The sequence below is a fragment of the Taudactylus pleione genome, unplaced genomic scaffold (genome assembly GCF_031769625.1).
Source record: "Taudactylus pleione unplaced genomic scaffold, aTauple2 ptg000041l, whole genome shotgun sequence".
In the NCBI taxonomy this organism is placed as follows: Eukaryota; Metazoa; Chordata; class Amphibia; order Anura; family Myobatrachidae; genus Taudactylus; species Taudactylus pleione.
Window position 1 is genome coordinate 78622662 of NW_028284443.1, and position 17946 is coordinate 78640607.

Here is a 17946-nt window from a genome sequence, read left to right on the forward strand (position 1 = left end):
AAGAAATTTTTGTTCAGAACTGTGTCACATAGTTCAGTTATTTAAATATAAAGAAAAAGGATCGGCTACCCATGTCCCCCCCTCGCCAAACACTTAAAGGAAATTCCTCAATAAAGAAACAAATTTAGGTAGCTATTCTAATTGGAGATTTTGTTTTATTCTTAAATTTCATTAAGTTGCTCTCTTCACTTCCATACATATCTCCACTATAGGTAGGCAGGCACAGAGCTCCTAATAGAGGAGTGTTATGGGATTAACTTGAGATACATCACTGCCACTTGCTCTCGTTGAATCTCCCATTTCTCTCTGTTCACATGACATCATGACATTTCCAGTTCTTCTCAGCTTACCCTCCTGACTTTGGACTCTGTATCCTGTGTCTAGTGATGCCAAATAATGTAATGACCCAACCTTGGTGACCTTAGGGAAGGTGTGGGTTCCCTGGTTCCTTTCTTTTTCTAGTTATTGTTCACCCTGAGGTTCGCTCTCTCTTCCCACTGAATTTTGAAAGATGATACTCAGGAATTTATTACAATAAAACAATCACATACTGTATAGTCAATTCACACTTACAACAATAATAGTATCCACCTCTGCTACTGTCCACAATTTCACAATATCATTTCAAGGAAACAATGATCAATTTTATTATACTGGAACACAGCTTTCCTTCAACTGATGGAACTTTCTCCTTTTTCCTATGGGTTTCAAAAGGTTAAAGCAATCACCACATTAAAACAGCAATTAGTCTAAGTATATATAAACAGTATTATCAATATTGTTCTTCACTTATCTGAACCAAGTACAACTATGTCTAACTAAATACCCTATTTTGCTAACTTACTCAAGTGTTTTTCTGGCCAGAAAACTGATAGTTCACAAATAAGGAAAGTGTAGGTGTAATAAAGAAACCTGTTGGTGTACACTGTGCTGCCCGGGTTGCTGAGTAAGCACACTGACTTAAACTGTGTCTGTTAGTATTTATCTCCTGAGTTGGGCTGTCTGTAGTGAACTTGTTCTTATTAAAATCATCTCCCTCTGAAGATCCTGGCTGACAGTCTCAGTTACTATGTTGCTATCACCGCTAGATGTTGTAGTTACCAGCTATACTTCCCATAGCTACTTTTGTTGCAATTTGGTTTCTGCGGGCAGACCTACAGTAATAGAATGAATCTGTGTGCAGACTCATTAGCTACAATTGTAACCTTGCTACGGAGCTCTCTGCAGTCTGACAAAGCATACAAGTGGTTTCTTTCTGTTATAGTAGATCCGGAACGCTGTATGATAACAGGTTACAACTACCTGCCGCTAGCTGTTGGTGAGTAACTGCAGTATGGAGTGTATGTGGAGGTCTCTAACCAACCGGAATCACCCCCGACTCTCCGTGTCTCCTCTCTCTTACTACAGAGCTGGACACTGTCTCCCACTGTGCTGGATTAGCCTCGCCTATGCTTGGTCTTGAGCTCTAAGACCCCGCCTCAGCCATACCTCCTCCCAACGGAGTTTCCGCTTCCTGCTGCCTGCATTCTGCAGCCACCGCGATGCCTCCAAAGTCTGGTTAGAGGTGCTGGTCCTCCAGTCTCTGCTCCAGCCGCTCCAGGTAACAGCACTCTAATGGTCACTCTCCTTATCACCGTTACCTCAGGGCACAACTGCATAGTTGTCTTGGGTACAGGGCTTTTTATAACTTTTCTCTCTCCCTCGTGGTCATTGCAATGCCCCCCTTCCTGACCTCACGTGTTAGCTCCTTATATTCCTCCAACATCCAACAGGGGTGTCTGTTCCAACATCTACAGTCCCTTGGTAGCGTCCTGTCCTCGTGGACCCCAAATTTATTTTGCCTTGGGCGGAACCATAGTTTTCCCATTGCAGGGACAGTTTCTACAGACATTTTCTAAATAATTTATGTAATTTACACCACTTTCTTCCCAATACAGTACATTCAACTATATACACAACTTGGGGTTATTCATCAAATTACTGGCACAGCTACTTCCAGAGGTGGGATCCCCTAATTCCAGGGTATTATAGTGTGTTGACTGTTATGCTTTTTAAGTGCTAAAACTTTTGCTCAAGTTTTCTTGCTTCATTTTATGTCTTTATTTCATGTCATAATTAAATATAATGCTCTTATTTAATTTGTCATTTACACTTCAGACACTCTAATGGGCAAGTGAAGCTGCTGGCCACATCTCATCTGGCGGCTGTCCACACACTCTTCAGTGGCCAATTTTTCCCCTTAAAAGGAGCATGCAGCATAGTGGTAGTCTACACACTATTGTATTTTATGATACCTCCCTACCAGTGTATTTTCCGGTCAGCCCCTCGTGCCCCATTCTGCCACTAGCTACATTCCCCAAAAAAACAAACTTGAATACAGGTCTCATGTCTCCCTATATGTCTGGATGAGCCAGTTTATAGAAGCATGTCCATGGGCCATGCATCTACAAGAACCTCTCCTGAATAGGTATTTCATGCCTGTCTCTACTTGGGAGCATCTTGTAATGTGGAATCATGCATTCACACTCACACCATAAGATTACTAATGTGGTACCCCATAAGTATGGGTTCCCACTTTGATTAAGCTCATGCAACCACAAAAACCAACCTGCAATCCCTGTTATTTAGGCAATGTGTCTGTCCCCTGTGTTATGCCAGTGACCCCTGTATGGCCCTGTCAGCCAGCCTGACTCAGAGCCATCACTGCAGAAAAGATTCCATCTCAGGAGAGCCAGCAACCAGGGCTGGCTCGAGGCTTGTTTGACCAGTGCGATCGAACAGGGGCGCCACCCCATAAAGGGTGCACCCCTCCCAGCCATTCCTGATTTCAGCTGGACAGTCCAGTTTTTCGGGCACTACCCTGCTGTTCCACTCACAGGATGAAGTGTCCCACGGGTGGTCGGGAGGTCGGGCACCTCCACCACCATGCTGGCCCCGGAGAAGAGAAATGGATGCCATGCACATGCGCGTGGAATCCATTTAGTACAGGAAGAGGGCTGGAGGCAGCCCAGCTACTGACGTAGTGCTGGGCTCGCCCCCAGGTTGACGTTAACTGGAGGCGTGCAGTACGGACACGCCCCAAATAACGGCATGTAAGGGGTGTGGCCTATGGTAATTATACCACACCCCCATTTTCGTCCGTGCCTGAGTAAGGGGTGACTATTACCGGTCCTGCACAGCACCCCCTGGAGCCAGCCCTGCCACAGGCTTCTATTTGGCAGCGCCCTGCTTCTGCCTTTTTTTTTTTTTTTTACATACAGTATACTCATGTCGGTCAGCAACTGCCACATGGATAGTGATGTCCACCATGGTTTCCCAGTGGTGATGTCCATTATTCTTTTGCAGTGTACTTGATGAACACCTACCCTTCAAGGCTTGACCACTGTTCTATTCTATAAATACATAGGAGACTGGATCTAATGTGACCTAATCATAAGTCTACTGACTTTGTAATATTCACCATTCATACACAGCATTTTAATGCATATAGCGTAGGCCAGGGGTCAGGGAACTTTTTTACCTTTTATCCCAAAATAACATTGCACTGTTCCATGAGCTCTCAGCTGATATAGTCTTTCAGAAAAAATGCCAGTGATAAAAGGTCCCTTTAGATGTCAGCTAGGAATATATATATATATATATATATATATATATATATATATATATACAGTCAGGTCCATAAATATTGGGACATTGACAGAATTTTCAGATTTTGGCCTCTATTCACCACCACAATGGTTTTGAAATTAAACAAACAAGATGTGCGTTAACTGCAGACTTTCAGATTTAATTTGAGGGTAATTACATCCAAATCGGGTGAACGGTGTAGGAAATACAACAGTTTCAATATGTGCCTCCCACTTTTTAAGTGGCCAAAAGTAATGGGACTATCAACTCAAAAGCTATTTCATGGACATGTGTGGGCTATTCCCTCGTTATTTCATTATCAATTAAGCAGGTAACAGGTCTGGAGTTGATTCTAGGTGTGACATTTGCATTCGGAATCAGTTGCTGTCGACTCTCAATATGAGATCCAAAGAGCTGTCACTATCAGTGAAGCAAGCCATCATTAGGCTGAAAAATCAAAACAAACCCATCAGAGAGATAGCAAAACCATTAGGTGTGGCCAAATCAACTGTTTGGAACATTCTTAAAAAGAAAGAACGCACCGGAGAGCTCAGCAACACCAAAAGACCCGGAAGACCATGGAAAACAACTGTGGTGGATGACAAAAAAATTATTTCTCTGCTGAAGAAAAACCCCTTCACGACAGTTGGCCAAATCAAGAACTCTCTCCAGGAGGTAGATGTATATGTGTCAAAGTCAACAATGAAGAGAAGAGTTCACAAGAGTGAATATAGAGGATTCACCACAAGATGCAAACCATTGGTGAGCCACAAAAACAGGAAGACCAGATTAGAGTTTGCCAAACAACATCTAAAAAAGCCATTACAGTTCTGGAACAACATCCTATGGACAGATGAGACAAAGATCAACTTGTACCAGAGTGATGGGAAGAGAAGAGAAGGAAAGGAACTGCTCATGATCCAAAACATACCACCTCATCAGTGAAGCATGGTGGTGGTAGTGTCATGGCGTGGGCATGTATGACTGCCAATGGAACTGGTTCCCTTGTACTTATTGATGATGTGACTGCTGACAAAAGCAGCAGAATGAATTCTGAAGTGTTTCGGGCAATATTATATGCTCATATTCAGTCAAATGCTTCAGAACTCATTGGACAGTGCAGATGGACAATGACCTGAAGCATACTGCAAAAGCAACCAAAGAGTTTTTTAAGGCTAAAAAGTGGAATGTTATGGCCAAGTCAATCCCCTGACCTAATTCCGATTGAGCATGCATTTCACTTGATGAAGACAAAACTGAAGGGAAAATGCCCCAAGAACAAGAAGGAACTGAAGACATTTGCAGTAGAGGCCTGGCAGAGCATCACCAGGAATGAAACCCAGCGTCTGGTGATGTCTATGCGTTCCAGACTTCAGGCTGTAATTGCCTGCAAAGGATTTGCAACAAAGTATTAAAAAGTGAATGTTAGATTTAGGATTGTTTAGTTTGTCCCATTACTTTTGGCCACTTAAAAAGTGGGAGGCACATATAGAAACTGTTGTAATTCCTACACCGTTCACCTGATTTCGATGTAATTACCCTCAAATTAAATCTGAAAGTCTGCAATTAAATCACATCTTGTTTGTTTCATTTCAAAGCCATTGTGGTGGTGAATAGAGGCCAAAATCTGAAAATTCTGTCAATGTCCCAATATTTATGGACCTGACTGTATGTGTGACTGAACAGTTTATGGTGTGCTCCAAGCAGCAGCTTAAGCAAGATGCCACTTATTGGTATGTTTGATTTCCAACATTACAAAAGCTTTCACTTAGTAAATATAGGGACTGATTCAAAAAGGATCGCTATTGCGATCACAATAGCCCACCTTACCTTACAAATATCTGTAATACTTAGCAAGACTGTTAAACCATTGGTAACATCGAGTACAATCAGAGCCTCACGCACACTTTCCAAGGTCTGAACTTACTCAGGAATTGCTAACCTCATCGCACGCAGTGAAAGCCCAAGCTGCGTATGGCATCGCAGTGGCTAATTTATGCACGCCCCTGCAATGGCGTTCAAACATACTGGCACATCTGCGTTTCACCGAGCACCCCCAAACAGTGCTTCCTGTCAATCACTCTGTGATGGGTCTGCGTAGTCACTGTGACCGCAGTCCCAAGAGCAGTGGAGTCTTCGCGTACTGCTATGCATGCACAGAACGCAACAATTGGCCGATTGTGTGCGGAATTGCAATAGAGATCCTTGCTGATTCAGGCCCATAGTCCTCTAACTTTTACCAGTCTCACCCACCCTTTACCCTCTATCTAAGTAGTTGGTTTAGGGAAATGATTGCTTGGACTCCAAGTCCTTTAATCGGAAATATCACATACAAGGTCATACTGGTCCACGGGGTACAAGAAAATAACTGGTGGGTTCCACCCCCTCCCCTATTGTCAGGTTCTAAACCAGGGGTGGGGAACCTTTTTTTCTGCTAAGGGCCATTTTGATTTATAAAATATTATTCGCAGGGCCGTTGCAGGCCACGACCCCTCCGTGTGATGTCACATGGGGCGGGGACACAATTGCCGGTAATTACAGCAATGCACGGAGCATCCTGAGGATCCTCCGGGGAGCTGTAAGGGCAGCGGTGTGACCATCTGAAGCTTCCTAAGGACACTCCAGGCGGCACTGCTGCATAGATTCTGGCTGCAGGGTGCCATTCTAGGCACCCTGCTAGCCAGATGAGGCTAGCAGAATAAAGCTCTGAGGGCCTGACCAAATGATTCCTGAGGTTCCCCATCCCTCTTCTAAACCATGAATTGATACCTAGCAGGAACATGGATGAACATTGGTGCTTGGTGTGTTTCTATAGAAAGTACACCAAGATTTTGCCCTCCAGCCAATCAAAATTAGCGCTTGGGTTAACATATCTAGGGGGAATGTACTTGGAGAGTGATAAAGTACCAACCAATCAGATCCTGTCATTTTTAAAACACAGCCTCTAAACTTAGGAGATGATTGGTTGGTACTTTCTGCACGCTCCACTTTCACTCTCCAAGGCTTAGTACATCTCCACCCTAGTGTGTTCTAGTGTTGAAAATACAATTAAAATATAGTGTATTGCATAACTAAGACTGTAGTTGTTAAAAAAAAAAAAGCACCCAACTTAAGTCAACCCAGTGGTAATGATTTGGTTAATTGAACTTTTTTTTTTTTTTCTGGACCCTAATGCAATTCTCGCTGAGTTTTAGAAACTGACTTGTGTACAGGTGTTCTCCATCTCATGTAGAGTAAAATACAACAATAATGAGGCTCTGTGTATATAGACCGGATCACCATCATGTGCTTTATTATACATGTTACATTACACTGCATTCTAAGGGCTATGGTGTATTCACTACAGTGAATATTCTGATTATACAGCATTGGCTATCAGTACTAAAATGTATGTATGTGTGTGTATGTGCATGTGTGTATATATATATATATATATATATATCTATATAAGCAAAGGGTGTGCCACATAGTGCCTTATCAAAAACATTTAATCAAAGTAACATACATCATTAACAACGTACCATTGGTGGTGGTCAGACCACCGCAAGTGTAGACGGCTTAAAACAATAAGTCTCCGGGTAAAGCAGCTTGTAGCTCCGGTAAACTTGTATCACAAATTTGGTCACACTAGGCCACTTCCCTTTGCGTTTCATCACTTGGACTTTGTAAGATGCGAAGAGGAGCCCTCTGACGAAGTCCAAGTGACAACGCATAGGGGCGTGGCCTAGCATAACCAATTTTGTGATACAGGTTTACCGGAGCTACAAGCTGCTTTACCCAGAGACATAGGGGTCTATTTACTAAGCAGTGTTAGGGGACAGAGTGAAAAGTGATAAGAAAGTCATAAGGTGCCAGCTAATCAGCTCCCAACTGTCATTTTTCAAACACAGCCTGTGAGATGACATTTGGGAGCTGATTGGCTGGCACCTTATCACTTTCTTATTACTTTTCACTCTGTCTCCTAACACTGCTTAGTAAATAGACCCCTTATTGTTTTAAGCCGTCTACACTTGCGGTGGTCTGACTGCCACCGTTGGTATGTTGTTTATGACGTATGTTACTTTGATTAAATGTTTTTGATAAGGCACTATGTTGCGCACCCTTTGTTTGTTTTATAGAATATATTAACCCGTTGTTTGGATATGGGGAGACTGGGAAAAAAAGGGGAGGATGGCAGCCCAATATACGAGGCAGTACATACAGACCGGCATTGAATGATTTGAAAAAAAATGGGACTGAATTTTTTCATGTTTGTGATTTGCGCACCAAATGTTTATCTAATATATAATGTATACACCTATAGAGGGACCCAGACCATGCTGTGTAGTATCCATGTTGTCTGTGGGCTATGTCCTCCCTAATGGTTAGCCATTCCAATGAGATTGTTGGTCACACCCCCTGCGGTAGCTGGTTACACCCCTTATGCATGTGCATATTGCACTGCATTTGCCTGGTGGGCATTTCATGTCCCAGTCTGACACTGATTGCAGATCCCTGATTTTATATTTTCTGGAATGGTACCTGATTCTCCATGCATAGACCACCTTCATCATCTCTTCCCCTCAGCTTTCACACATCTCCATTTGCATAATTCTTGTAGATTTCCTTCTCCATTTGTTTGCGACTAGACACTGACTTTCAAATGAAATGCGGCAGTCCCTAACTCCCCTTTATGGGGATTATCTTTATCAGAAAGCAGACAGTTATTTTTTAATTGCAAAGATGTTTATATTCTGTTTGATACCACTCAATGCTATGTACTTTGCTGTCCCGCATGGGACTCCCTGGTTACTGATGTGCTTGTTTCCGTCGTGGGACTTGAATCTCTGTGCTGAAGACCAACAAAGAAATTTAGCATTAAAGGTTGAGTGCAAATATTTACATACTGTATATGTAAGAATTGGAAGCAACTGTACAGAAGTGTCAAATTTTCTTCCAGTTGAATTGTAATGGACAAGGCTTTCTTACATAGGGATGTAAAGAAGGAGATGGCTTGTTATTTGGTGGTACAATACCTACATTTTATACATTAACTACAGTACATCAATTGATCAAGAATCTTCTGAGCAGGCCAATAATTTCTCACGAAGAACTACTGACCAAAAGGAATAGTACAGATGTAACATAGAGCAAATTTTCTTCTAACACCAGTTGATTTTGTCAATCTTTTGCATTCCGCCATTGAATTTGCATCCAATATGTTTTCCATTGCTTATTAATTTGTTTTCTTTCTGAAAATTGTACTACTGTCAGCTAAAATATAACCTAAAAACCAGGAAAAATAGTCTGAAATCCACTACATATAAACGTAAAAAATCCCCAATATTTAAAAGCCCACCTTTTGTAATATACAACCAACACTGAGTGGAAATATGTGGACCAGGGCCCTAACCACTTGGGGAATTGGGTCCAAACACTTGGTGGTTTCTGCTGCCTTGAAAGGAGAAGGTAATATCCAGACATTCTCCAACATAATACAAATGGAAACAATGTCCTTTCTGATGCATGTCCCAACTGAGTAGTCAGAACCACTTCTCCGAAATAGTATATTGAAGAATTGTAGATTTGTAGTAGGGCATTAATTCAAACCTGTCCTGATCATCTGGTGCAGCATGCGATAAACTGTATAAACGTTGTTACCCATTTCACGTGACTGCTGCCCACTTCTTCAGTTTTATGCTTATTTCTAAATGACGATTGTAAACCATATAAATTTAAACATAAGATCTCCAATGGTAAAACTAAAATGAATTATTAAAATTAAAAAGGTAAACATAAGAGCTATAATATTTTAATAATTATTTTAATAATTTTAGTTTTACCTCCCAGAAGAGAGGGAGAGAGAATAAGAGGGCTCCCTGAAAAGAGAGTGAGAGGAGCGGGGACAGAAAGAGGGCACAGAGGAGGGCTGCCAGGAGAGAGGGTAAGGATAGGGGAAGATTGGCTAGAAAGATGGGATAGCTTTGGAATATAGAGGGAAAAAAATACTGCACAAAAGCTAGACCCAGTCGAATGACAGTTCTAAAATACTAGTTTACCTATTTACTTAGAGAGTGGTGGCATTTTCTCTCCTCCTCCCCAAAAAGGTGTATAGTATGTACTGTATGTATGTATTTTACCTGGAAGACCAGAATGGAGTAACTAAGCTAAATAAGAATAGTAAAGTAAAGAAATATGTTAAATAAAGTGAAAATACAAACACAAAGCCTGTCGACCTATTGCCTGTCTAACATCTGTTATCTATCTAGACATTGTCTATCTAATTACTGTCTATTGACGGGAGCCCTCTCTTCTCTCAGTGATGAGATGTACCCCCGCAATGTGAAGAGGAGGAAGCGGAGCTGGGAGTACACATCATCCATTGGTAATCTGCACATGTGGACATCATTACGGATCAGGGCAGTAGCCCATTGTAATTTAGTTCGCTGATCATCAGTGTACCTATTGTAGCAGTTTGTGTGTATATATAATATAGTGGTATAATATAATACTGTATATATTGTGTTGAACTAATTGATAAGAAAGGTGTTTCAACACAGGTGATGGCACTTAAGAGGAAAGTCCAGGAACAGGGCATTGTGTCCCTCCTACCTTTAGGATTATAGGGTGGCAATAGGTCTATTAAGTTCCCAAGGGGCTCAAAGACCATTTGGGCCAAATAGTTTTGTGAGTTAAAGATTTGGGGCTTGATATTATAGTTTATTGGTTTATATACATACTACAGTATATACATTTGTAATAGTGCATCTAATTTTCAACCTCTACGTGTATTTGTTTTTGGATCCATATTGCATTCCTATTAGACTAGTGATTCACAGCAAGGCTTATTAAATGTATGTGATTCTTTTATATGTTTGTTACTATTGTTAATTATTCTTACTTGTATTTTTGCATAATAGTTGTTAATACGGTGTTGGGTGCACTGCTGGGAGTTCCTGGCATGATGACATCATTTTGGAAGCTCCGCTGGCCGGGTGTGCAGTCCCACCCCAGAGAATGGCGTGCAGTCACTGTGTATGGCTACATAAAGGTAAGCTTATTTTCATTGTTCTTTGTAATTGTCCTGAAGAAAGTGCCCAAAAGAAGGCACTGAAACGTTGACACTTGATATGCTTTTATATGCCTGGAGTGCCACACCTGAGGAATACATTCTAGACAACATTATGGGCCAGATCACCCGATGGGCGACACTACCATGATTAGTGAGGTAGGGAAACAATGCTTTATTAGTACAATAAAGCAATTTTTTTTTCTTTTCAAAATTTTTTTTTAATTTTCATGGAATCTGCACTTGGAAGCGCCAGACAAAGCTTCCAGTAACATAAGCCTGTGTGATCAAGTGATGTGGTAAGTCTCATCTTACTGCTGCCTGCCACTTTATATTAACATGTAGTCCTCCCCCCCTCCATCTAGAAATCTTGAGCCGCAGTGGATTATGGAGAGCATTTTGGATCAAACACATGAGTATCTGGACTGTAGCCTCGCCAGCCAGGAGCAGGTAAGCATTATAATTTTCCCAAAAGTCACTTGTAAGGATATTCTTGGGTGTTAGGCAAAAATGTTGCCTAGAGCGCTGTGACACCTTGCACAGGGTCAAGGTGAACCCCATCAGACGAGTCTCTAACATTACCTATACTAACACATTGTCATTTTTATCAGGAACTTACCATAATAGAGCCCCCTAATATGTATATAGCAATGCAGGAGCCTGTAGTGAGTTCTGGTGTTTGCAGTCAGATACTAGGCCTGTAAGGAGCATATTTGAATAATTAGCTACTGAAACCTGCTCGGGTTCTGCATAGCCGGTATTATTGAATTACATTTCCTTCTAAATGTACAGTATATGCTAAAGTCAAACCTGTTTGGACAATAAAGACAGTGTGATGATAAGACTCCTATTACTGCTTTGTCAGGCTTTAACTTATAGAGAAGTTAAGTAATGGGTTCCATAACTTCTGGAAGTGCGTTGCTGAATTTAAAGCAGCAATCTGGTATAAGAAAGGTTTTGTCTCATAACTTATTGCTGCTTTAAATTTAGCAGTGAACTCACCGACATAATGCCGATTCTTTCATCTCGGGACCTATTATATAACCCCCATAGCAGCAGAGTTTCCCTTAAAGCTAGATATGCTCAATGGTTTTCTATCCCAAGTACTAGACGAATCTTATCACTGTATTGCCTTAACACTATACACAAAGGTGGGCAACAATAGTGTAATAATAGTGCTGGATCTGGGCTTATGGCAGACAAACAGAATAGATAATGGAGTCGCATCAGGGCTAATGGTAGATGGACAGTATAGAAAACGTATAACAAGCCAAGGTTAGGAGCACGAGAGGTCAGTGATGTCCAAGGTCAGAAATGGGTCAGCAAATAAAAATCAATCCACAAGTAATGTACGAAGGCTCACAGGCAAAGCAGGAAACCATCACTGGCACAGTGGAATGGTTATTTAAACATCAAACCATGTGCTCAGTAGAGCGTGGCATTTGGAGCATGGACGTGCATGCTCAGGTTCTTTCCCGTAACTTGCTATTGGGGCAAGCAGGGTATGTTTTGTAGATCCAGTTTCAGTGATTTCTTGTTTTGATGTATTAGATGTTCTCTAATATATAACAATATTCGGTAGGTAGCTGGGAAGGTTTGAGTACAAGCATTCATTTAAATTCTATAGTCTGTAAAGTGTGGTGATGGGGGCTGTGTCTCACCTGCATTGCCCACATTCTGGTGGGATCAGCTCCCTTCAAGGTAGAAGAAAATAAGACTGGCACATTCTGCAGCTGCAATAGAAGTTTGGAACTCTGGGTTTCTGGGCTGCACAGCTCAAAGTGGAGATATGGAACTCCAGGTTTTCCAGGTCGCCCAGAGCCAGCAGGAAGTCAGCAGCACAGGAAGGATTTAAAACTCTCATACACCTGATGCTCTTTGCACTGATGCTGACTAGCGGCCAATTAGTAGGACAGAGTGTTGTAGTGCCAGGGACCAAGGGCTATGCTGGGAGAGCATGGGCGATAGTGGCTGCAAGCTAAGCACGAGGAGTGCTGGAAATGTTTGTGTTGACTTGTTTATTTTCTGTATGTACCTGTGTTTCCAGGCCTCAGCCTGAGTATGCTGAAGTGCAGTGTCTGCTGCTATTAAAAGACACTGCCTTACCGAGTACCTGCTTGTCTGAGTCCTCATTTCTACACCCGTTATAAAAGATAAATGTGCCCTGACTATAAAACAACCATTATTACATAATCCAGGACTGATATCTGTATGTGTTTGTTTTATTTACAGGTGCACTGCAGGGCCTAGTGTGCACTGTATGTCAGGGCATGCTGGCATTTATGGTTCTTCAAGTGCCGGCATACCTTGGCAGCCATTTAAATTGTGTATGACCAGGCTAACTAAGACCTTTAGGGCACTAGTAAAGAGCAATTTAAATTATATGCTCCAACCAATATTTATTAACCAAACACCCACAGCCCATTTTACCAGCGATTTGCGTGTGCACATTCGAAAAATCACAGGGTACATGGTGTGGGCACCATTTTCCTGAAGATCTGCGTATGCGCAGTATACTCTGGCACACTGACAGTCAACTCATCTGTGCCACCCGCTAGAGAGGAGAAGGTCCACACGGAGACTGCACATGGGCCCCTTCCTCTCTTAATACACCCCTGGGGAGATCACACAGTCATTGTACCATGACTTTTCAACTGCCAGCCTCAGCAGAAAGCAGTTTTTCCCAAACATCTTTTTCAACACAATCACAGAGAGAAGTTTGCCCGCGCAGCACTTTATATGAAGCGTCTCTCAGAGCCAACTCATTTTTGGGGGCGTTTTTAAATGGCTGGCTTGAAACCCACCTGTTGGTGGTATATATCTTTCTAATTGGAAAAAACGGGATGGCAATTTCTCTTCTAAAGTGTGATTTCCCAGTGTTTTTGTGGCACTTTTTAGTTTATCCTGGTGGGATTTCAAACCAGACGTTTAGTAAATTTTCACCCACGTTGGCATGAATCCCTTGATCCCAGCATTGTGAGGGATCAACGCTAACCACTGTGCCCAAACACTAATGCACAGCATTTTAAACATTACAACACAATTGCTATCACTGACTGCTCTTGAATAATGCATAATGAACATATTTAGATTTTCTTTGTACAACACAGAATGGGAAAGGGGGTTCTAGCGAACATGCTAAATATTCAGAACTCCGTATATTGTATTGCTGTATAAGGAAAATGTAAGTTCTTAGATAACACTGATTCTGCATTTTTTTTATAATTACTATGAAAATTCCCATCAATGTATAAGGTTCTTATGCTTGGATTAGTACTTGGCTACAGATTAAAAACTTGGCTCTTATAAATTCTGTTAGTTTAAATCTCCGAACCTATCTAAAGACTCTAGTTTGATTATAATAAAGTGTTCAAAATATATCACACAGTTTATACATTTAAAACTAAAATTTAAATTAAAGGCACACTACCCAATTTTGTATTTTATTTTATCTTTACAGTCGTTGTTTGTAAATATTAAGAGATTAATGTGTAGAAAAATAAAAATGACAGCACTGCAGAGGTGTAAGATGTAATTAGCCCCACAAAAAATTAGAAGGAACCCATAACTTCTAACTATTCAATCACACTTACGCACTACAAAACAAAGGGGTGTCTCTATAATGATTGCCACTGTTGAAGAGGCTTCCCCAAAAATCTCTCTGGATCTGGAAGAGGGTTGACGGATACAGTAGTAATTCACTGGAGTGTGTACAATATGTGCAGACGCACAGCCCTTAGGCCAGGCAACGGTATTTGGTATGAAAAGTCGACAGCATGTCAGCATGAACATTAGGTTGACAGAGAAAATGTCAACATGCTTCAAATGTTGACATTAAACATGTCGACACCAGAAGGTCAATGTAGTTTTTTATTTCCTTCTTCTTTTAGCGTAACACTAAAAATAAAACAAGAATGTACTGTCAACATTATGATGTTGACATTCTGACTGGAACCCAGGCAACTGGTAATGTGACACCAAACTTTGCAATGTGGGATCGCACAGGTAGAGTGCTGTTCAGCTGCCTCCATATTTTGTGTGAAGAGTCGGTAGTGTAGTAAAAGGACAGAGAGTTCGAAATGACAATATGGGTACAGTTGCTACTACTTAAGCTGCATACACACACAACGATTTTTTTAATGAACGATTTTAGTAAACGATTTTTTCCCTTGAAAAAATTTACTTAAATCGTTTACTAAAGTTGTTCATTTACTAAATGTCATGAACGATTTTTATGAACTACAAACGATTTTTGCATATTCCTTTAATGAAAATCGTTGAGTTGACAAGTCTGACTGAACTACAAACTACAAAGGACAAACTACAAACGTGAACGCGCATGAACGATAATCGTTCATCGTTTGACTCAGAAAGTGAACGATTTTTGCAAACGATTATCGTTAAACGATATCGTTTAACGATAATCATTAAAAAAATCGTTGTGTGTGTATGTAGCTTTAGTTCTAAAAGAGCATTTATATCTTATTAGTAATTGGTTAATTGTTATTCAATAATATAGAGTACGTTTCAGAACTGCAACACTGAATTACCTCAAAAACGAAATTTGAAAAGTAATGGGAAAAATTTCCAAAATGTATAACAAAACAAATACTGCACCGACAATTAAAGATGTACCTCAAATAACTCCTCATACTTGTCTTGCAACAGATCTGACAAATGCCTTTAATTCTTCAATGCAAATGTCTAATTTTTATATTGAATGCACCACTTGGAAAACTAGCTATTAATAAGAGAATCCGGTCCCATATCGATAGTTAGGGTTAGGCATAATACTTACCAGAACCACTGCCCATTAGAGGTCTGCGTCGGAATTGCTTTGCGTGACTGCAGGGACCCAGAAGAAGACGCCGGAGCCCATGCAGCTGTCGGGACCAGGTAAGTAACTGGTGGGCCACCGGGGACGTTAGGTCGATATGTCATCCATGTAGACATAGTGAATGTCGATATGGTCACTGTCAACAACCAATGTCGACATTATCAGGTCGACCTGATGCACATCTGCTCCACAGGAGATTTCTGTCCTCCCTGAGCTCGCCTTAGGACATCTTCATTACGGTTTGTCAGTTGTACCGCACCAGTCAATCTGCCCACTTGCCAATCTCCACCACACCCAAAAATAATTACTTACCCATCATAAATGCTGTGTTTCCACCAAATCTATGCTATCCTATTTTTGTTATGGGGTGTAGGACAGTGCACACCCTGCTTTACAGGTATATGCATCATGATTTCAAATGAGGGGTACAAGCCTAATTAGCCCACTTTTAGTTAAACCCCCTTTCCGCCTGAACTTCCAGCTTCTCACATCAGAACAAGAGCAGTTTAGGATCCCAAACTGCTTTGACATTTTCGTGCACTAATTCCAGGCACTTTGCACACAAATCAGCAACATTCATGCCGGAACTAGTAAGCAGTCTAAAAATCCTGGCCACCAGGGGCATCCAATCTGGAACCTGGGGGTAAATTTGCTAAAGTTCGATTTGGGATTCATTTTTATGAATCTCTTAAATCAACTGAATCGAACTGCAAAATCCCTTAGCAAATCTCAAATTTACTAAGATTCTATATTGCATTCGATTTTCAAATCGATAGATTTTGTTTCATGTTAAGAAGGTATTTGATTGATTTTGCATGTTCATGTAAAAATCGAACACCAAATCCTACTCCAAATCAAACTGCAAATCCCCAAATTAATTGAAGTTCTACATGCTTTCATTTTTAGAATGAGCAGGTCTGAATATCACAGATGCATGCATATATCAGTGTGATGCATGCATGTATCTTAGTGTAAAAAGCTTGTTAAGTGTTAATTTAAAAAAAAAAAATGCACAACCAGAACCAGACTTTTCATAGCCAGTCCTGGTTGTGTAAATTCAGGGAAAACAATGCGTATGGTTCCCCTGTACTTAGAGTAACCAGCTCCAGGCTCTGAGCCAGTCCTGGTTCTGGAAATACAGGGGAAAAAAATGCGTAGGGTTTTCCTGTAATTTCCATAACCAGCATCGGGCTATTACTAGTGGGGGGTAATGTCACAGCCAGAGAAACCCTACCGCCAGGTTCCCCGGCCAAAGCATTACTCCTGACTGCTAGTCAGCCCAGGCCGGAGATCCCTAGAGAGCTGGGGACCCCCCCAATAAAGGGGTCCCCCTCTCCAGGACACTGGAGGAATAGGCTGATAGTCTGGGGCTATCCCCGGCACCCCTGGGTGGTGATTGCCAGGTTGATTGTATAAAATGTGTGTAAAAATATAAGTGTAAACATTGTCGTTAACAGTAAAACTGCAGGTCCCAGCAAGCCTCCCCTGCATGCTGGTACTTGGAGAACCACAAGTACCAGCATGCAGGGCATTAAGTGCTCGCTGGTACCTGTAGTTCACCTGTAAAGAAATGTTAAAATAAAGACAACACACACACCGTGACAGTATAGGTTTATTACACACATACACAATCGCACATACTCACCTACAATACCTGGACAGGTTCTCTTCTCCATGTAGGCATCCTCGGTCTTCTGAAAATAAAAAAAACGAAAAGTTCCGACCCACGTACGTACTTTTGATTTAGTAAATTAAGGGATCCTGTAATCTTCTATGGACAGAAAGTGGTGAGGCACAAACCTCCTTGGCAGCTCTTGTCCATCAAATAAGCATAACATGCAGGGAACTTTATACGGTTTCTACAAAGGCACACGAGTGGGGAAGAAATGGTTAATAGAGGTCCCCGACTGATAGTGGAGGGTGTGTGGCTTAGCATGAGCCATAGATAGGAGTGGGCTGGGCCTAGCTGCTGTATATGCATGTGACTAGATTTTTTGTACTGCATAGCAAGCCTCCGTTCTCACCCAATGTAAGGTATTGCTCTAGTCCAATGTAGTGGTGGAGTAAACCTGAATGTCTCATCTAAGAATGCACTGGGTATGTGTTGTTGTTTGTTTGTTTTTAAGTGGAAGATTACTTACACAAGCCCTATGCATGTGAAATTAACACATCAACATTCCAGCTCATGAGTGATTTGAACAACTGCTCCCTAACTTACTATTCAGTTGATAATGTGGGACCTGTGGAGTATGGAGAAGATGGATAAAAATAAGACGGCATATAAATCCAGGCATGTCATATTGGGGATTTCATGACTGTGTGCCCTCTAATGCCTTGTCTGCAGACCTCATCCTCTACTACAACTTACAATATAGATGTAAAATACTTTAGGGACCACATCATGTGCTTTGGGAAATCATTATTCAGCCGTTGT

At 41.3% G+C, this 17946-nt stretch overlaps 1 protein-coding gene across 4 annotated transcripts in view; it reads left to right on the forward strand.

Moving 5' to 3' along the window:
- Positions 1-1331: 1331 nt before the first annotated feature.
- The window catches only part of LOC148538275 (uncharacterized), a 99144-nt gene continuing 82529 nt past the window's right edge, over positions 1332-17946 (forward strand). The window contains exons 1-4 of one of the 4 annotated variants that reach the window (XM_088459454.1): positions 1332-1600; positions 9927-9991; positions 10527-10657; positions 11041-11125. The gene's annotated coding sequence lies outside the window, so the exon portion shown is untranslated. The remainder of the gene's footprint in view (positions 1601-9926; positions 9992-10526; positions 10658-11040; positions 11126-17946) is intronic. The other 3 variants (XM_088459445.1, XM_088459464.1, XM_088459472.1) reach the window with 3 other exon arrangements.